General features: G+C 35.6%; 1 protein-coding gene across 19 annotated transcripts in view; it reads right to left on the reverse strand.

Annotated features, from left to right (window-relative positions):
* Nucleotides 1–18,944, reverse strand: part of slc4a2a (solute carrier family 4 member 2a) — an 83,613-nt gene that overhangs the window by 53,085 nt on the left and 11,584 nt on the right. For 5 of the 19 annotated variants that reach the window (XR_012388620.1, XM_073919675.1, XM_068224652.2 and 2 more), the window contains exons 1-2: nt 12,863–13,027; nt 6,953–7,078 (exon numbers count right to left, since the gene is read on the reverse strand). The gene's annotated coding sequence lies outside the window, so the exon portion shown is untranslated. 19 annotated transcript variants of the gene reach the window in all.

An 18,944-nucleotide genomic window follows, 5' to 3' on the forward strand; every position in this document is an offset into this window, starting at 1 on the left:
ACAAATGTGCATAATGAATAACATTATACAGTATTCTTTCTTTACCTTAAAAGGTAACATATTGCATTACTTGGTAACTTTGATAGTACAACCCTTTTTACATCTGACTTACTGGTTGTTTTTTAATACAAAAAAGTTACATTTTATACATATGCAAGAGAACTTTGACAACAAAACTGAAAAGGGAGGTGAATATGCCTCAGGCTGAATGACATGTATGATCAGTAGAGTAGAAAATGCAGATCCTAGACTGCATGAAGTTGAAAAAGAGAGCAATCTTTAACATAATATAGTGGACCTGGGTGGACACTTATATTTAATTGTGGCCCACCCTATGAGAAGTTATTAGTCATTGGTTGGGATGTAATTTATTTAACAGTAACAGCAACAATAAAAATATAATCATACTGTAAGTTTATTTAGTTAAAAATATATTTAATGTAACTTTTCACAGTTAAATAGATGCAATGTCTGTTTTAGTTTCACAGACAATTTCAATTTAAGATGAAAGGACAATAAATAATAGTGAAGCAAACATTAATCAGGTGATTCTTTACAAAGCATAATATGGATATTACAATTGAAACTTAGTACAAGTAATAAAACCAGACCATCAACAAATGAAAATAGCACACCTGGTTTCACAATTTATATGTTGGAAACAACCGAGCCGTACACATCAACAAAAGCTACAGTGTTTGCTATCAGCTAAATAGATGAGTCTTTTGTGGAAAGAAAGCAGAGTAGATACCATTCTCCACAACAAACTGCATAAAACATGTCTTCGGTCCTTGATGATTGCTCTCCGTTGAATAAGAACTGACAGATGGCCGAGTTTGAGATCATCTGTGATTAACACAGAGCTTAAACCTGTTGTGTTAACTATTTATGGTCACATTAGTTAACTATTAGCAATGTATTAACTAACCTTAAAAATGGGTAGTAGCTGATCATATTTACGCTATTTAATCTTGATTTGATCAAAGTAAGTTTATTTTATAAAATACGTTTCTATTGTTAATGCCAGACATGTCTAATTATGTTAACAAATACTTTTTATTTTAATACTATATTAATAAATGTTATAAGAACACTACACAACTAAAACTAATCTTTAGCCCCTTTCCCACAGTGATACCGGTAAATATCTGGAAAATTACTGTACTGTCTATACCGGTAAATTTAAAAAAGCGCTGTTCAAACAGGCAAGAACGTTTCGGAATTTTTCCAGAAAAGACCGTTCACACATCCATTCCAAAATACTAGTAAATTCTGACATCACTAACCAGAAATTACCTCTAAATGGCTGTGCTTCTATTAGTAAACATAGAAGGGGTCTGGCTTTTGTTGACTGTTGGTGGTACATAATATGTGTGTGTGCTGCCGCTCACCTGCTGCTTAAAGTAAAGCAACTGAAGCTTAAAGGTAAACAACAGCAGGTTATCATAAGCAGGTTATCATAAATCAAAATTTTCCACAGTGTGCATTAAGAACGAACCTGGAAATGATATCTGACTAACATCTAGCAGCTAAATGTGTCAGGAAAAATATTCAAAGACATTTATTTTTGTAAACAGAGCGGAGGTGAATGTGTCTGAATATTCTGATAGGCTGGAGAGGACATCTTACATCAGCGTGTACTAATCGTGAACGTGCTTTTTCCGGCAATTTTCCATCTGCGTTCACACAGTGCAGCATTTCGACAAATTACCGGTAATGTTACAACTTCCCTTCCCGAAAAATTGCAAGAACGAATTTACCGGTATTTTCAAAAAGGGCCAGTAGACACATGATCCCTTTCCAGAAAAATTGCTGGTAATTTTCCAGCAAAGTCTGTATGTGTCAAAGGGGCTGTTACCTCCTATGTGGTACCATCACAGAGACGCAAAATTTTCATTCCATGTTCCTTGCTGATGGAATGATCTTCACATTCCCACACGGACTGCACTTATTCACTAGTATCATTGAAACAACAACTAAAAACCCAGCTCATGCGCGATCAGCAGGACACCCCCCTTCCCCACCCCAAACCACCATCACAACACCATACCACAAGACAACCTCAAAACATTATTCTGAGTGTGGCTCACTCAGGCGAGTGGGCTTGACAAACCACTGCTTCTCTCTCTCTAAAATAAATCACTCCTTTCTCCTAACTCTAGCTTTTAATTTTCTGAATCCAAAAGAAACATTCTTGTTCATATTCTTGTTCTCATAAACTAACTAGTTATTTTACTAGAAAAAAGCCTCCTGAAAATGTCACTAATTCAATGTACTCCACACTGATCACAAGAGACTGGGCCATCTCACCAATAAGAGCAAAGCTGGCTCTCAAAAATAAGACAGATCTTGCATGCTGTAAACATATTGTTGGAGACCTCCAAATCAAGTTGGAAACCATTGAAACAACTGAACTGACACTATTATCACCAACTTTATACTATATAGTGCTTATAACATTTCTTTCCAATTTCAAATAAAAATATTGTTATTAAGAGTGTTTAAAAAAAAGCAATTGACGAGAATAACAAATCTATTAATTTAAGATTGAAAATCACACTGCAAAAAAAATGAGTTTTTGCCTTGTTTCTAGACCAAATATCGCCAAATTCTTAAATCAAGAAGCATTTTCTATCAAAAATAAGTGAGTTTTTCTTTAAAACAAGTAAAATAATCTTCCAATGGGGTAAGTAAAATAATCTTGCTTTCATTTTGAAATATTATTATTTTGCTCAACCCACTGACAGATTATTTTGCCTGTTATAAAGGGGTGGACCAGAGTGTATTTTTAGGGCTTAGTTGTCTTCTTCAGATGCAAACCAATGTGTGCTCATGCTTCACTTGTAGAAAATCACCTAATTTTGTCATATATCTTACTTTGATTAAATACAGCTAACATGTAAACAACATACTTCATATTTCCTAGTTCCTCTGAAAGGCCCGCCCTCAAAAGGCTCTGATTGGTCAGCAAACATAATGTGCTGTAATTTGTGGATCGGCATCACGTTACCAGGAACAGTGTAAAGATTGTGGATGTTTACAGAGGTTTGACTGATAAATATTAATTTGTAGCTAAATTGTTAATGGTGCTAAATATTTCTCATTGTTTACATCCTTGTTTAAGTCCTCACTAAAATGTAACGTAACGATAGAAACTATGCATGTAATTGATCAATTATGACAAATAAAGACACGTACAGGTTGTGGCTCACAATCACCTGCTTCAACTTTTATGGTTTGATAAGTTTTTAGCCAAATCCAGCACTGAACTGGGAGAGATTCTGAAAGCTGTCCTTTGTGAAATGCTAGCTATATATTTTTATAGTTCTCTACAACGTAATTAAAATTAAACTCTAAGCACTTCTCTCTTTATGTCATGTCCTTTAGAAGCCCAAATACAGAAACAGAAGAGGCTCTGTGGAAATAGCAGCGCTTGGACATTTTAGCCGGACATTTGGAAATTTTAGCCTCTTCTGGCCACGCCCTCATGCTGTGCGTAGGGAATGCTCGTAACCTGAAGCGCTTGTAATCTCACTATCCCGGATGTATTTTTTGTAGTCCCCAAACATTGTTTGCTGAAGGCTTTGCTAAGCTACCTCTGTGAAAGCCAATTTCTCCCTTGCATTAAACTTTGAGATTATTACATTCAGAGATGTTGTCTGAATGTAATAGATGCAGCTACATTACACATCAACTAAACTTTAAAATATGATATCGTAGTGGACCACCCCTTTACGAAAAAACTCAATATTATTTCTGAAAACATGCCAACATGTTTGCTTGTCTGGAAAATGGTTTAGGAATCTAAAGATTTAAGAATCTTTAGATATTTTGACTAGAAACAGGACAAAAATTCTAAGAAAGAAACACATTTTTTGCAGTGCAGTGTCATTCCACCAAAATTTAAAGGCTAAAACATTGAAATCGAGTTGTCTGCAAATTTAAGCATGTACAAACCACTGTTGCCAACTATTTTCAAAGAAAAGGAGCTAAGCTCTGCCAAAAAGTTGCTAAAAGTCACTAGATTATGTCATACATCAATTTGCATATTACTGACGTCATCACGTTATGCCGTTTCTGTTTGTTTAACATTCATTCATTTTCTTTTCGGCTTAGTCCCTTTATTAATCTGGGGTCACCACAGTGGAATGAACCACCAACTGATCCAGCATATGTTTTATGCAGAGGATGCCCTTCCACCTGCAACCCATCTTTGGGAAACATCCACTCATTCACACTCATACACTACGGACAATTCAGCCTACCCAATTCACCTGTAGCGAATGTCTTTGGACTGTGGGGGAAACCAGAGCACCCGGAGGAAACCCACACCAACATGGGGAGAACATGCAAACTCCACACAAAAACACCAATTGACCCAGCCGAGGCTCGAACTGGCGACCTTTTTGCTGTGAGGCGACAGCACTACTGCGTTGCCTGTTTGTTTAACAACATATGGTTAATAAAGGGGTATTTATATTTGCACTACACTTTATATATATATATATATATATATATATATATATATATATATATATATATATATATATATATATGCGCATGTCAGTTTAACAAAATTTATTGCTGTTTGAATACAGTACATCAGTATGAACGAGTAGTAAATTTGCAGTAATCTCTCAGAAAAAATAAACTCTGACAAGTGACCGAAACTGTTATTAAAATATCTGTGATTGTGAACAAGAAAAAAATTATTGGTCAAATTAAATTGTTAAAATAAAGGAGAAGCAGATTGCTTTGACTGTAGAAATGGAAATACCTCACACTGCCGGTGCTAAATCATTTGCCGTCAGTATGCAGAAAAGGGATCTGCTTTCAAGGCTGATTTATACTTCTGCGTCAAGCGCACGAGTATGCTACGGCGCGGCCTTTGCATGGACGCATAGTCCTCGCCGTGGCCATCGGCGTCGCTGACGAGCACAAAGTAACTACACGTCGCGCAAGCTCTGTGATTGGTCAGCTAGGTTGCGCTGACGAGTGTGGGCAGGACCGAGAGCCGCATGAGCCCGATGGAGCGATTGTTTACAAGTGTCAAGTCCTGTGAAGGAATTCCAGATGAAAGGTTTTGTTTTGTGCTTACATCATAGTTAAATTTGTTGCACGTCCGCTGGTTCCTGCCTAAAAATGAGCAAGTTTGTACCACCTGTACATTAAGGAAGAGTTCAGGAAAAAACAAAACACCAGCGAAGAAACTCGACACAGAGTATTATAAACACCTCACTGCCAGCTAGCGTTTCAAAAGTGTTATTGCAGAGCGACAGAAACAGCGTGCAGAAGTATGAATGCACAGCTATGCACGTTGCATGCGCCACGGGTCACGCCAATCACTTGACGCAGAAGTATAAACCAGGCTTCAGGTGGGAGAGAGACTGCTGTGCGAGGACTGGGCCGCCTGTCAGTGCACTGAGGCGGGGGAGGGGCAGACGGCATCACCCACAGCTTGTTGAGAAGAGTAGGGAAGGTACAATAAGGATACATGAGAGTCTATAAAAATCTTCAGTAACATACAAAAAAAGTCGCTAGGTTTGTCGCTACTTGTTTTTTAAAAGATTTGTCGCTGGGGGGTCTGAAAAGTTGCTAAATATAGCGACAGTCACTAAGTTGGCAACACTGGAATGAACACATGGCACATTTTATATATTATGCATTTTTTTAAATAAATTCCTATTTAAGAAAAGTTGATTTGCGTATTTAAATGTGAAAAATAAATACTAAACATTTTATCTTATTTTTCTTTTTGACTAAGTGCTAATAAAAACTAGATGCATCTGAACAACACTTCCAATGTATCCTCTGACTTTTTGGTTCCTGCTGCATGTTTGTATTTAAAGGTGACTGAGAACAGTGATTCAGCAGAGATGCTCCCCAGAGACTACGCTCATCCTCAATGTGAGGCTTATTCTTATGCTGCTCAAATACCACAACCATCTGAACACTTATTACAGAACTATGTGATTTAACTAACAATTTCCAACAAATAAATACCACTGTAATGCAGTTTCCATACAGCCTGCAATGAGAGGACTCTGCCTGTTGCTATTTCATTTGTGCTACACGTCCATCTACATGGTCAGAAATAGAAAAGCCATGTAGAGAGCACATTCAACCTGACATTGCTTTCTGCTTAGCACTGCCTAGTTTACATTCATTCGCCTTGTGAAGACTTACAACATCAGTCCTTGCATTCCCTGGGAAAAAAACCTGTAATCTCAATGTTGCTAGTACAGTTTCAATTACAGGCAGAATGAATGAAAACAGCTGTTACAAAAACAAATGGAGAAAAAAAATGCTGTTTTTCAAAGTAAATTCTTCAGTATTGCAGCTCATTAAAAGAATCACTGAGTCATCTAATGCTCTTAATCTGAGCCAAAGTCATTGTTGCTCTGATACCAAGCGTAACTTTAGACTCCTCATCATCAGTGAGCTGGATGAGAGAGAGAACAAGAGAGAAAAAGCCACATTCCTGACAATCACACTAGAATCGCAACAAAAAACAGGCAAAACAAAAAATTCTAAAATTTGTGTGAGCATATTCCTAAGCATTTCATTCCTCTCTCCCTGAAAGTGTGCAAGAAATTGAAATATTCCAACAGGAAACACTTTGTAAGGCAGGAAGGGCTGCAGTTACAATTTCAGCAAAATACAGCTGCAAACACTTTCTGAGCTCTTTCACAGCCTTCCTACAACAAACACTGAAGATTTCAAAGAAATTCAAAGACTTTAAAACTTTTATGGAAGATATTCTGAAGAACATCTCATTCAATGAACATCAACAATCAAGAAAATGTCCCAATTAATCAACATTCTTCAAAATATCTTCTTTTGAGCTCCACGGAAAGAACAAAAGACCAAATGTGAACACCTGGGTATACTATCCCTTTAAGTGGACAGAGAAGAAAAGCACATGTTTTGCTACTAACAGAGAAAGACTTACCTCGGAATGCTCACTGCAGGACGACTACAACTACAGCAGTCATTGTAGAGCGATGGCAAAGTCCCACTGAAGCCAAACAGCCACCGAAAAGCAGAAAAAGCCAGAGACACAGAGAAGGAGGAGGGACTGGAGGTGAGAAGAGGCAGTGATTGGAGAAAAGAAGTAGTGGCACTCTAGTCGTTGAATCTAGACTCTCTGCCTCTCTCTCTCTCTTTTTCTATCTGTCACACTCACACACACACACACACACACACACACACACACACACACACACACACACACACACACACACACACACACACACACACACACACACACACACACGGTTCACTTCCAACCTTGAGGCTCCACTGATAGCCTTCCCTCCCCCCTCGATTAGGTTTCCTTCTTTAGCCCTCTGACAAACATGTGACCGAGGGGACATGACTCAACAATACGCCTCTATGGCCTAAACTCCAGGAATCACTTTAAAAATACTGGGGTAGACACATCCTAAGTGTTTTGTTTGACACCTAGGCATATGCTTAATATTAGCCCATGCATGCTTTTATTAAAGTATTTTGCTCAGTGTTTTAGAAAGGAACTGTTTGAGTTTGAAACAATATTACTGGATATAAAATATCAAATGTCTCAATATAATCTTTCAAAAAAGAACAAACTGTGACTTTTTAAAGGAATAGTTATGGGTTCAGTCAGTGTGAGCTCATTACACAGCATTTGTGGCACAATGCTGGTTACCACAAAATCTATTTCCCTAAAAACCTAACCTCTTAAGCTTCCAAAGGGGTGTTTTCACAGTGATGACTTTGAAAAATCATATTCCCCAAACAACCATTCAGCGAACAGTTCCTATTGCCAAGTTTTTGTATAAAAGAATGAAATAGGAATAAGAGGGTTCCATGGGTGATAAAGATTCTTCATTGAACATCAATGTCAATGAAAAGCCCATTTTTTTTAGAGTGTACAGTCAGTGAGTCACTTAAATCAGAAGTGAATAAATAGTGATGGCCGTATCTGTTCACGTGATCGGAAATCGGGCCCGATCACATGGTTTCAGACTTGATCAGAATCAGATGTTACCTCCTGATCAGGACTTGAATATATATATATATATATATATATATATATATATATATATATATATATATATATATATATATATATTAGGGCTGCTCGAGCCGAGTAGTATGTCTGAATTCATAGAATTCCAAAATCAGTATGCGAGAAGTACCCGGATGACTTACTACAGGCATGTCCAAACTGGAGGGCCGGTGTCCTGGAAAGTTTAGTTCCAACCCCAATCAGACACACCTGGGCTAGCTAATCAAGCTCTAACTAAGCATTCTAGAAATATCCTTGCAGGTGCGTTGACACAAGTTGGAGCTAAAATCTGCAGGACACCGGCCCTCCAGGACCGAGTCTGGACACCCTTGACTTACTACTTTCGGCGAGATTCTGAAATGCGCATCCCATGCACGCTTCGCTATCCCATGATGCCCTGTGAGAGAATTCTTGAATGGGAGTGAAGTAACTCAACTGATGCAGGTAAGTCATATGACCAACATAAAATGGTTCTATAAATACTGTATAGAACGTACTTTTCTAACGGCCGAGTAGTACATTTAAATTCAAATGCATTACTGGGTAGTAAGCGGTTTCGGACATAGCCTATGTCTACGGTCTGAAGGTATTATAAAGTTGACAATGACAACATTGCCATAGCAAACTGTGAGATATGCAAACTTGGGATTGCCTGCCAATTATTTTAAGTTGAGGTGCTGTTTGTTTTTATATTAGATTTTTTTTACTGTTGCATTAAAGTCCAAAAGTGAAGAACTGATATTATTCATTACGTGATTGTTCAAGTTACCTCTACCTTTGTTAACAGAATTGTTGAATGTTAAAATAAAATAATAAATAAGGAACTTCCTAGATCTGTTTCTTTGCTCTTCATTATTCTTTTTTATGTATTATAGAAGTATCGAATCAAGTTTTGATGATGGTAGGGCAAAAAACCCTGATCGGGACAGCCCTAAATTTAAATATGAACTATAATAATAGATACAGTCAACATGTCGTCACTCAGTAAAAATATATAACATTATTCCAAAGAATGAAATTGAAATTATTGATAAATCGATTCCTAGTAAGCATATAATTGATAGTTCAAAAAAGTTTGTTTACTCATCCTCCTCTTATTCCAAACCTGTTTAGAAATGTTCTTTTTTCTGTTGAAGATAAATTATTTTATACTGAAGAATATTGGATAAAACAGCCATTGACTTACATAATATTTTTGGATCCTACTATAGATTTTAATATTGGCTTATTTTTCAACATTCGTCAGAATAGCTTGTTTTGTGTTCAAGAAAAGAAAGAAATTCATAAAGATTTAGAACCACTTGAGTGTGTGGAAATGTTCATTTTTGAGTGAACCATCTATTGTTAACTGAATATTGGCGGTTTTTAATTATGGAAAGTTTAGTTATGTTAGGATGGCTAATTCTTTGTCTTCTCATATAGTTTAAGTAAAATAATTTCAGGTATTCATTTATGCATTTTGTGATTGTAAACATTTTACTGTATAGAGCTGAGAATATTACTTATTATTTAAATTGACTATCTTGTCCAAAAACAAGAGTTAACCTATGAAACAATACATAATGGAGAAATACAGTGGCCTCTCTAGCCAAAACATTGTTGTCAAGCTCTATCAGTGGAGATACGCTTTATCCTGCATATGACCTCAGCGGTCACTGGACGTTACTAGTCTTGCTTAGAAACTACAGCACAACAGTTTGTGTTTAACTGATTATACGTCCACTATTGTTCTAGGAAATTTGCCTCATATCTTTATTGTTTCCCGAGGTTATAGTCTTAATTGCAAAATGACGTCTTCATAACGCATTTAACAAAGAAACGCAATGTCCCGAAGATTATGATATAACGGATCACTGCGATCCTGCAATGACGTGAACTCGTGGCTGAATTGTTCCACACCATGCAATCCAGTCACCAGCAATGAAATAGCACAGATTTAATTCCATATTACAAATATGCTATTATAGCGGTAAATTACAACTGAACACTGTCATTTCCTGTTTGACCTATGCAGATTTTCTTTTCATAAATACACCCTGATGCATTCAGCAATCAAGCCAAGTTGCATAGCAGTCAAGGGTTTGGCCACACGCTGATTCTGTGTCTGTTTTCTGATTATGGTAGTCATAAAAAGACATTGCTTTGAAAAATCAAATCAATTGCTTGGAAATACAGTCATTTAAGCACCAAGCTTGGTACTTAATTCAATTAATCTGAAAAAAAAAGATGTAATGTTTCAATCTATAGCATTATGTAATTATTAATAATAATGCCCTTTTATATCTCACACAATGGGTGGTCAGATAAAAGCTGGAACTGTACATTGTAAATATAACATAAAGGGACAAGCAACCGTTGGGCTAATTATTGGTAATTAGTGCTTTGGGGATACCAAAACCGCGCCAAAAATGTTTTTTTCATCTCCAGCAGCTGTGGTGGGAGCAGTCGGCAGGAGGGGTGTATGGGGGAGTTATTTTTACAGTGACAAATATTTGTCGTTAAGCTCTTCATTTAGAAATGGGGATGTCCCAAAAACAAGCCTGCTATTCAGCAACCATCTATAATGACTAAACTATAATTATGGACATTCAGATGAAAATTGATCTGCAACGTCAAGCTGTCCTAAAAAAACACACAGTCATTTATAATTTCTATTTAGCTAACCTAATACCAATCCAAAAGAAACAGTGAGTATAATAAACAATGCTTTGTTCAGTTACCACATTCACATTAAAATGAAAAGACTTTATAAACAGACATTATCATGCTCTACAGTTAATATAAAACACAATGACAAACTTAGATGTGTGCTGTATTTTATGGCTATTTTACTTTGCCAAGCAATGCCAATAATGACAAATAAGAATGTAATAAACATTCTCATTTAAATCAAACATATTTTGGATATGTGGTAAGGTTTATATGTAAGGTTTTATATATTAGTGTCCTGTTGGGCTTTTCACACTTGAAATAAACTGTAGTTTACCCTGACTATTCTAAACCACAGGTGAACAAATTCCTGGCTTATATGCAGCTTCATGTTTCACATTGCTTATAATTTATCTATCATTAACAATTAATCTTGGGTATTTATACAGTAAATTAGAGCTGCATGCACATATTAAATATTGTTCAATATATAACCGTGGAGCCTAAATGGATTTCTGTTCTCTTCTTGAGCAGAACAGACATGTTTTCCCCCCAAAATTCTGAAACAGAGTACGTATGAGGCTCACAACAATATTGCTTTTAATAAGCAACCAGCTGTAACTTTACAGCACTAGGCACCACAATGTGGGTTAAACAGTACAAAACCTGATGGTTTACTCTACAAATACCATCTAAAACATTTCAATCCATCAACTGCTAACCATTAAAACCAAGTAAATTGTAATGGTTTCTAGTTTGTTTTGGGAACAATTGCAATAGGATTTAGTAGTTTAACATGCCAGAAGCCCTTAAAATAATAACAGCATCATTACAGTAAAAAAGTAGCTATGGGATTTGACAGATTGATTACTCTTTGTTAAACTGTTAATTGTAGCAAAGCAATGGCTAACTACAGGGGTTACAATAGTTCAACTACAGTAACAGCGGTTAAAGGAATAGTTTACCCAAATCTAAGAATTCTGGCATTAACTCACTTTTTTAGTGGTCATATCACAAACATGTTTGACATTCTTCTGTTGAGCACAAATAAAACATTTTTGAAAAAATCTGAAACCAGTAACCATTGATGCTCATAGTACTATGAAAGTCAATGGTTACCCATTTTCTGATTTGTTAGAAATATCTCATTTTGTGTTATCCTAACAATCCAAAAGGTTTGGAATCACCAGAGAGTGAGTACATTTTAATTTTTTAGGGGTTGAACAAAATGTTTAATCAAATTATTAGCCTAGTAGAGATCCAAAGGAATGATTACAGTTGACACTAAACCCAAAAATTACAAGCATTAAAACCTTAACAGATTTTGTGATGGTTTCTATGATGTTGTTGTTGTTTTTTCTTGTTATCAGACTATAAGTTAACCAATGAACTTTTAAAAAAACTGCTTTGAATGAATACATTTAACTTTGCTCGTTTTTACAATGCATTTTACAGTCCATTTAGGCTACATCTTTCCTATTAGTCCTCACACAGTCGCAGTAATACTCGTCTAGTAGCTGTTTACTATAGTTTAATTCGGGTTTAGTCTCATTTACCGTCAAATGCGTTCCCAACCCTGTTCAGATCACAAACCGAGTCAACGCACGTGCCTGTCGAGCAAATGAAGTCGTTTGATGTCATCATTGCTCTCTGGATGAAACCTCTTCAGAAGGAAACACGGAGAAAAACGTGAACAAGAGGCATGTACAGGTTTTGTATTCGACAAGGAATATAATTACTAGACATTTTCATCTAAAGGCAATGCGTTAAAATCGACATCTGTGGTTAACGCCGCTTGTCAGCAGCGTCGCGTCGCAGTGCTTGACTCTGGGTGTGTTAAATAAACACGATGACATTAAACAGCATCACCAGACTCACCACCTGTCTGGATTAGATCTACCGTGCGAAGAAAACAGGTTAAATGTTAGGCTACGCAAGCTCCAGAAATGTGAGCTGCACGCTCCGTCAACTTCAGTCAAATATTGACGAAACGAAACGACCAGTTAAAAATGAATATTTTGGTAGTTGACCATCAACCACCCGAGAATAATACATTACAAAAGTAAAAATTCATTTTAAACAACATATAGCTAACGTTATTTGACAGTGTATCATACTCACAATTGTAGACTATTCCAGTGATGCACAGCAAGAACTCACCTGTCATGTGAGGTGTCCAGCTTTCCAAATGCTAAATATTTATCAAAAAGATGATGGAGTTACGACTATTAGGAACGCTTTTAGTCAGGCAGATAGAGAGGAAGAGAGAGAGAGAGAGAGAGGGAGCTTGTGAACCCTCTCATGAAGAACCAGTCAACTTTTTCTTAAAGGGCAGTCAAGTCACATTATATACAAGTTGTGTGTGCGTGTGATTAATCATTGAACTTTTAAATCCCTGGGGAAGAAGTGCAAAACGTAGCAGTCACATTACAAATGCACACAGCAATATTAACCTGCAGACCAGCACTATTGTGTTTATTTGTTTCTGGGATGTAATTGTGGAATAAACTTGTTGTTATACTGTTGAAAAAAAATCACCTAAAAAATTAATGTTTTAGATATGAGTTAACTTCTTAAGTGAAACACTAAATATTGTATTTATAGAATGAAGCTATAATGAAACTGCAATAAATAGAAATATTTAACTGTCTTGACAAAATACCTTGTACCACAAAAGAAAGGAAGTGATACAGCTTTCGCACGAGTTGTATAAGTTAAAGGATGATGAATGGTTTTTGGGCAGAAAAGAGAAAAGAAAAAAACACCCACAGTGATTTGTGTAATTTTAAAGTATGAATTTCTTTTTTATTGCCAGTTTAAACAGCTTGATGCTTAAAAAGATAATGCCAAAAGAGCTATTCTGTAATATAATGTCAATAGTCCAAATGCTAAACTATGAGGTGCCGTATAGGATTTAAATCAAACTTTGCTTATCAACACATACATAAAGCATGTGTATATACACCTATAAATTACTCGCATATACACCTATACTACTGGATGTTCAAAACAACATGGATGAAACTTGTGTATAAACATATAAACTTGACGCATGAATACACCCACATACACACGCACATACATATAAACTCGATCCTCACATAAACACTCACATTAAAACACGCACATACATATAAACTTGCTGCATGCAAACACATCTATACACACTTGCATATACATATAAACTTGATCTATGCATATACACCCATAAACTCTCACATACGAATATAAACTTGATGTGTGCATAAACACCCAAATTACACTTGTGCAAACATACAAAATAAAATTCACAAACATATATACAGTTAGTTGTGGATATACATATATGCAAGTGATTTCATATGTGTGTATGCATGAATTTTCACAGTAAAAGGAAGTTATTTCACTTTAAAAGGAAGTCGTTTAATTTCAACGTAAAAGTCCTTTGAGTGTAATAAACAAGATTATTATTTGTCATGAATCAGGTTATTGCAAAGCTTAAGAAACAGAAATAATGTGATTAATAGAGGAATTACATCTGTTGAAATATGAAAATAGATCATGCTAATTCTAAAAAATAAATAAATAAAAAGGTAATGCAAAGGAATGCTCCTGCAAAATTAAAGGTTTATTATGCAATTGAATTATTGGAAAGGTTATTATAGTTTAATAAATATAAAGTTGCTTAAGTAATCATTTTAAATAAAATATGTTTGTCTAATATTAGTTTTTTATGTTTGTTTTATTATTGTTGTCACTATTCGTCAAGGGTTATGATACACACTTATGTCCAGTAGGGGGCAGGAATGCACTTAAGTGGGTTTTTCTGTCACCAATAAACAGGCTAATGCACCAAAATGCTGGATGCCAGCTGCTGTAAAAATATAAGTAGTGGTTATTAAACACAAAAGGAGTGTCCAGATAATATATATAGCTTTTCCATGGAGGTGAACTTGACCAACATAATGAGCAGACTTTTAATCAGCTTTTTTTTTTTTTTTTTTGTATATGCTGAAAAATTAACAATCAAAATGATACCAAAATCTTGCAATTTTGACACCCACATTGTAAAAACATATAAAAAGCATAATAACTATAAAAATGTAAAAAACAAAACAAGAAGACTATAGGCTAAATTAACATTTGCAATAGAATAGAGGAGTTTAGTTTGAGTATACATTTATATTTATAATTCTGGTTTCTTTTTGAACGTCCTTTAAGGGTTCTATCTGTCCATTTATATTTGTGTATGTAATTACCTACTTAAATGAAAAGGTTTTAAATAAAAGTATTTCTTATTTTGAATAGTCTATTTATATAGACTAATATTTTATATAACATATGTTCATAATTTAACATATTTAATTCCTCTATTAATCACATTATTTCTATTTCATAAGCTTTGCAATAACCAGATTCGTGATAAATGTTTGTGAATTTTTTTATTTTTTATTTTTTGTATGTTTGCGCGAGATGTTGTAGGTGTGTTTGCATGCAGTGAGTTTGTGTATGTGCGCGTGTTGTTGAGGGTGTATATGCATAGACATATAGTTTATATGTATATGCGAGTATGTATAGGTGTGTTTGCATGCTGCGAGTTTATATGTATGTGCATGTAAATGTGGGTATTTATGCGAGAATCGAGTTTATATGTATATGCAAGTGTGTATAGATGTGTTTGCATGCAGCAAGTTTATATGTATGTGTGTGTGTTAATGTGGGTGTTTACGTGAGGATCGAGTTTATATGTATGCGCGTGTGTATGTGGGTGTATTCATGCGTCAAGTTTATATGTATATACACAAGTTTCATCCATGTTGTTTTGAACATTCAATAGTATAGGTGTATATGCGAGTAATTTATAGGTGTATATACACGTGTTTTATGTATGTGTTGATAAGCAAAGTTTGATTTAAATCCTATACGGCACCTCATACTAAACACCTCATCAGTGCAGTTTTAATTACCTCATATGTCCACATGATGCCAGTGAATTGCAGAGCTTGTGCAAAATATTCACATTCAGAGAATCAGACGTTTTCTTAACTGCTGTCTTTTTCTGTTAATTTGGGATGATTATTAATTTATTATTATTGGTTATTTAATAAATAAACAAAATTACTAGCCTCAAATAACATTCTGTTTCTTATAAATTACATAAGAACAAGAGCAAGTAAGCCGTATGTTTCTGACTGCAGTTCACTAAAAGGTTTATGTATTCTGTAGTTCCTTTAATGGCAATAAAAAAAAAAAACATAATATAAATTCGGTCAAAACATAATTGTAGCATTAGCCAGCATTTATAGTGCCCTAAAGTCATTTGTAATACAATGGCTGTCTATTTTGTACATATACTATTTGTTTTTTGGGGGGTTTTGTAAATAAAAATAAAAAAATAAAATAAATAACAAGCTTACCATTAATGCAAATGCAGCATCCAAACTGTCCATCTTGATTTCCCATCTTGGGAACTCTTGGAGCTTAAAGGTGATGTAAGTTTTTGGCACTTCTAAAGCATAAAATACCATAATAAGCCATTAATGGATCAGTGAATAATAAATGATGGAACTGATTGCATTTATAGATGACAGGTAATATGAGACGATTTAATTCGAATTTTAATTTGATAGTATTTTAGTCATGCTGGAACATTTACATATAACAGATAATATCAATTTTTATTCACAGCAGCATCAAATAAAAATAAATCCATTGGAGGAAATTACAACAGATTTATAAAATTACAACCATTCATTAAAACTGAATTAATACATTCAAATGTTGCAAACATGTACTTTCCTTGATAAACAATAGCTTATTCCTATTCTTAATAACCAAAACAATCATTTTCAAACTGATAAAGCAGTTCAGTATTGAGAGAAAAACTTATGGACACACGCCCAATACTTTAATAGTCTTACATCACAACGAGCAATGTTAATATTTTCAGTTGTAAAATTTCCAGAGATGCATGTCATTCATTCAAACATTCATTCATTTTTTTTTTTTTTTGCAGTTTTGGTTTTTCGTGAATCCACTAGAGACTGCTTTGTGATCTCAAACTTCTCTCGCAAGTGCCATTCTCGCGTAAATCCACCAGAGGCCGCTGTCAACTGATTGAATGACTGACTGATCGACTGACCCACCCTCTTCCTTCCCTAAACCCAACCAATAGTGTTTTCAAAAGCACCGATTGACCTGCCCACCCCCTTCCCTAAACCCAACTGACAATTTTCAAAAGCAATTCAGAAAAAGAAAAGCCCTCGCCTGATTTTTACCAAGTTTTCAGATTTTACCATATCCTCACCCTGTTTTTTTACTTGTTTAGTTTATTTTTTGGTTTCTGTTTTTGTCTACACGCTTTCTGGGGCCGTTCTTTACCAAACTCAAACCCTGTCATTGTGGTCAACTCCTCTCTGCATCTCAAGTCCACTGACATACATGGAGAGCTACTGGACAAACTGGTAACAGAGGGAAAACCGTCCATACAGAAGTAAGCGGTCAGTTGGTAAGCGTAAAAAGGATTGGAGTCATAGCCCCCCATAGTGTTTGTTTTAAAGACGAAATGCAGCCATACGTAGCTCTGGCTACATAATTCACGATCTCCAGAAATGTATTTAGGGCTACGTTTTCACAATGAGCCTGCTGCATTCAAAGGTGAACCGGAACTAAAAATACACTGCGTTGCGGAAATGCAGAAGTGAATTGACGTAATTGTGAAAAGGGTCTATTAAAAGCTGAGGGTTTGGGAACCTTGGCCACTTCGTATGGTCAAGAACGCCCAAAATGTTATTTAACTGACAGGTTAACCAACCAATCACCTTTCGTTTTGTGCTGCGTCATGTTTAAATTCCCACAGCCCAGCACACAACCATGCATTTACAAACGTCTTTAAAAGTTATACACATCAATATCCTTAATAATCTGTATGCAAAACACAAAGGAAATCAGTAGAACATGCATGTAGACACAGACTGAGACAAACATTGCATATTGTTTTTATCCGATCAGACTTGTTTCCAAGCAGACTGGTTAACCTTTCCAGAAAAATGTGTCATATGCATCAGATGTTTCGCCACAGGTCCATGGGCAGGGTCTTATATGACGTTTGAGGCTGATACTATGTGCCTTGCAGCCATGGAGACATTTGTGAGAAACCAAGAATTAGCTGGGGACTATTTTCAGGTGCTGCGTAATATCATTGTGATTGCTACAGCCAGAAAATTGCAGCAAAGTTCCTCGATCATTACACTGGAATGAGAGAATAGTCCGAGAATTAGAGAACTTGTATCCTAGCCATACCAGCCTATAAAATAGCAACACTTCTTTTGCCATCAGTCTTAGTACATGATGGAACCACAGAGTAAATCTATAAATAGGAAAATTATCCAAACACTTTGGTCCTTTTTGAGAGATGCTAATGGTCTAATCAGATTCAATGGTCTATGCTAAGCTATGCCAAGAGTTCTTCTGCCAGACCCAGAGTTTGGTTGAATGGGTTAAAAAATGGTAAAACACAGCACTCTGGGGGAGTTTTTCAAACAAGAGATTCCTTTAACTTAAGATTTGCTGTTACTTCTAAAATGCTTTCCCATTATTAATAAATGACCATTGATAAATCACCTCATAATTAATAACCAGTTGTCCACTCCACATCTAATTGATTGCAGATACTGGTGACTAATTGTCGCTGCTTACAAAAAAATGCACATGTAGCTCTTAACAAGTAGGTACCTTTTAACTTAAAAGGTCAATTTTGTGAACTTTAGTCAAAAAATGCCAGGGGTCATTAGTTTGAGTTACTATTGTTGTTTTGCAGTGCCCTTATTAAGCTGATGTATAATGATGACAGATAAACACATGCTGAACTTAAAACACGGCATCAGAAGCATAACAGCTTGTTATGATGAAATCAAGGTCATTTCTTTTGATCTATTCACCACCACAATAGCAATGTACCCTTTTCTATCTGGCAAATAAACAAGTGGTTCTTCTCCAACACAGGATAATCCTGTGAAGCCCCATGACAATATATAATTAGGCCTTATGCATGTGTGGAATATTAATGAGAGCGGTGCAGAATGAAAAATGAGCAGCCTTTGTTCAGGTGTTGTGTGGGAACAGTCGTCTCTGTGTCAGTGTTGTTAATAATTAGTTGTCTTATGACGGAACAGTGTTATGCAAACCTGCCTCGCAAATATCTAGACAATTAAAGGCCTCTGATTCAGCTCAAAAAATGTCGGAAGGGTGGGAAAATGAAAAC

This window comes from Danio rerio, chromosome 2, assembly GCF_049306965.1.
Source record: "Danio rerio strain Tuebingen ecotype United States chromosome 2, GRCz12tu, whole genome shotgun sequence".
Lineage (NCBI taxonomy): Eukaryota > Metazoa > Chordata > Actinopteri > Cypriniformes > Danionidae > Danio > Danio rerio.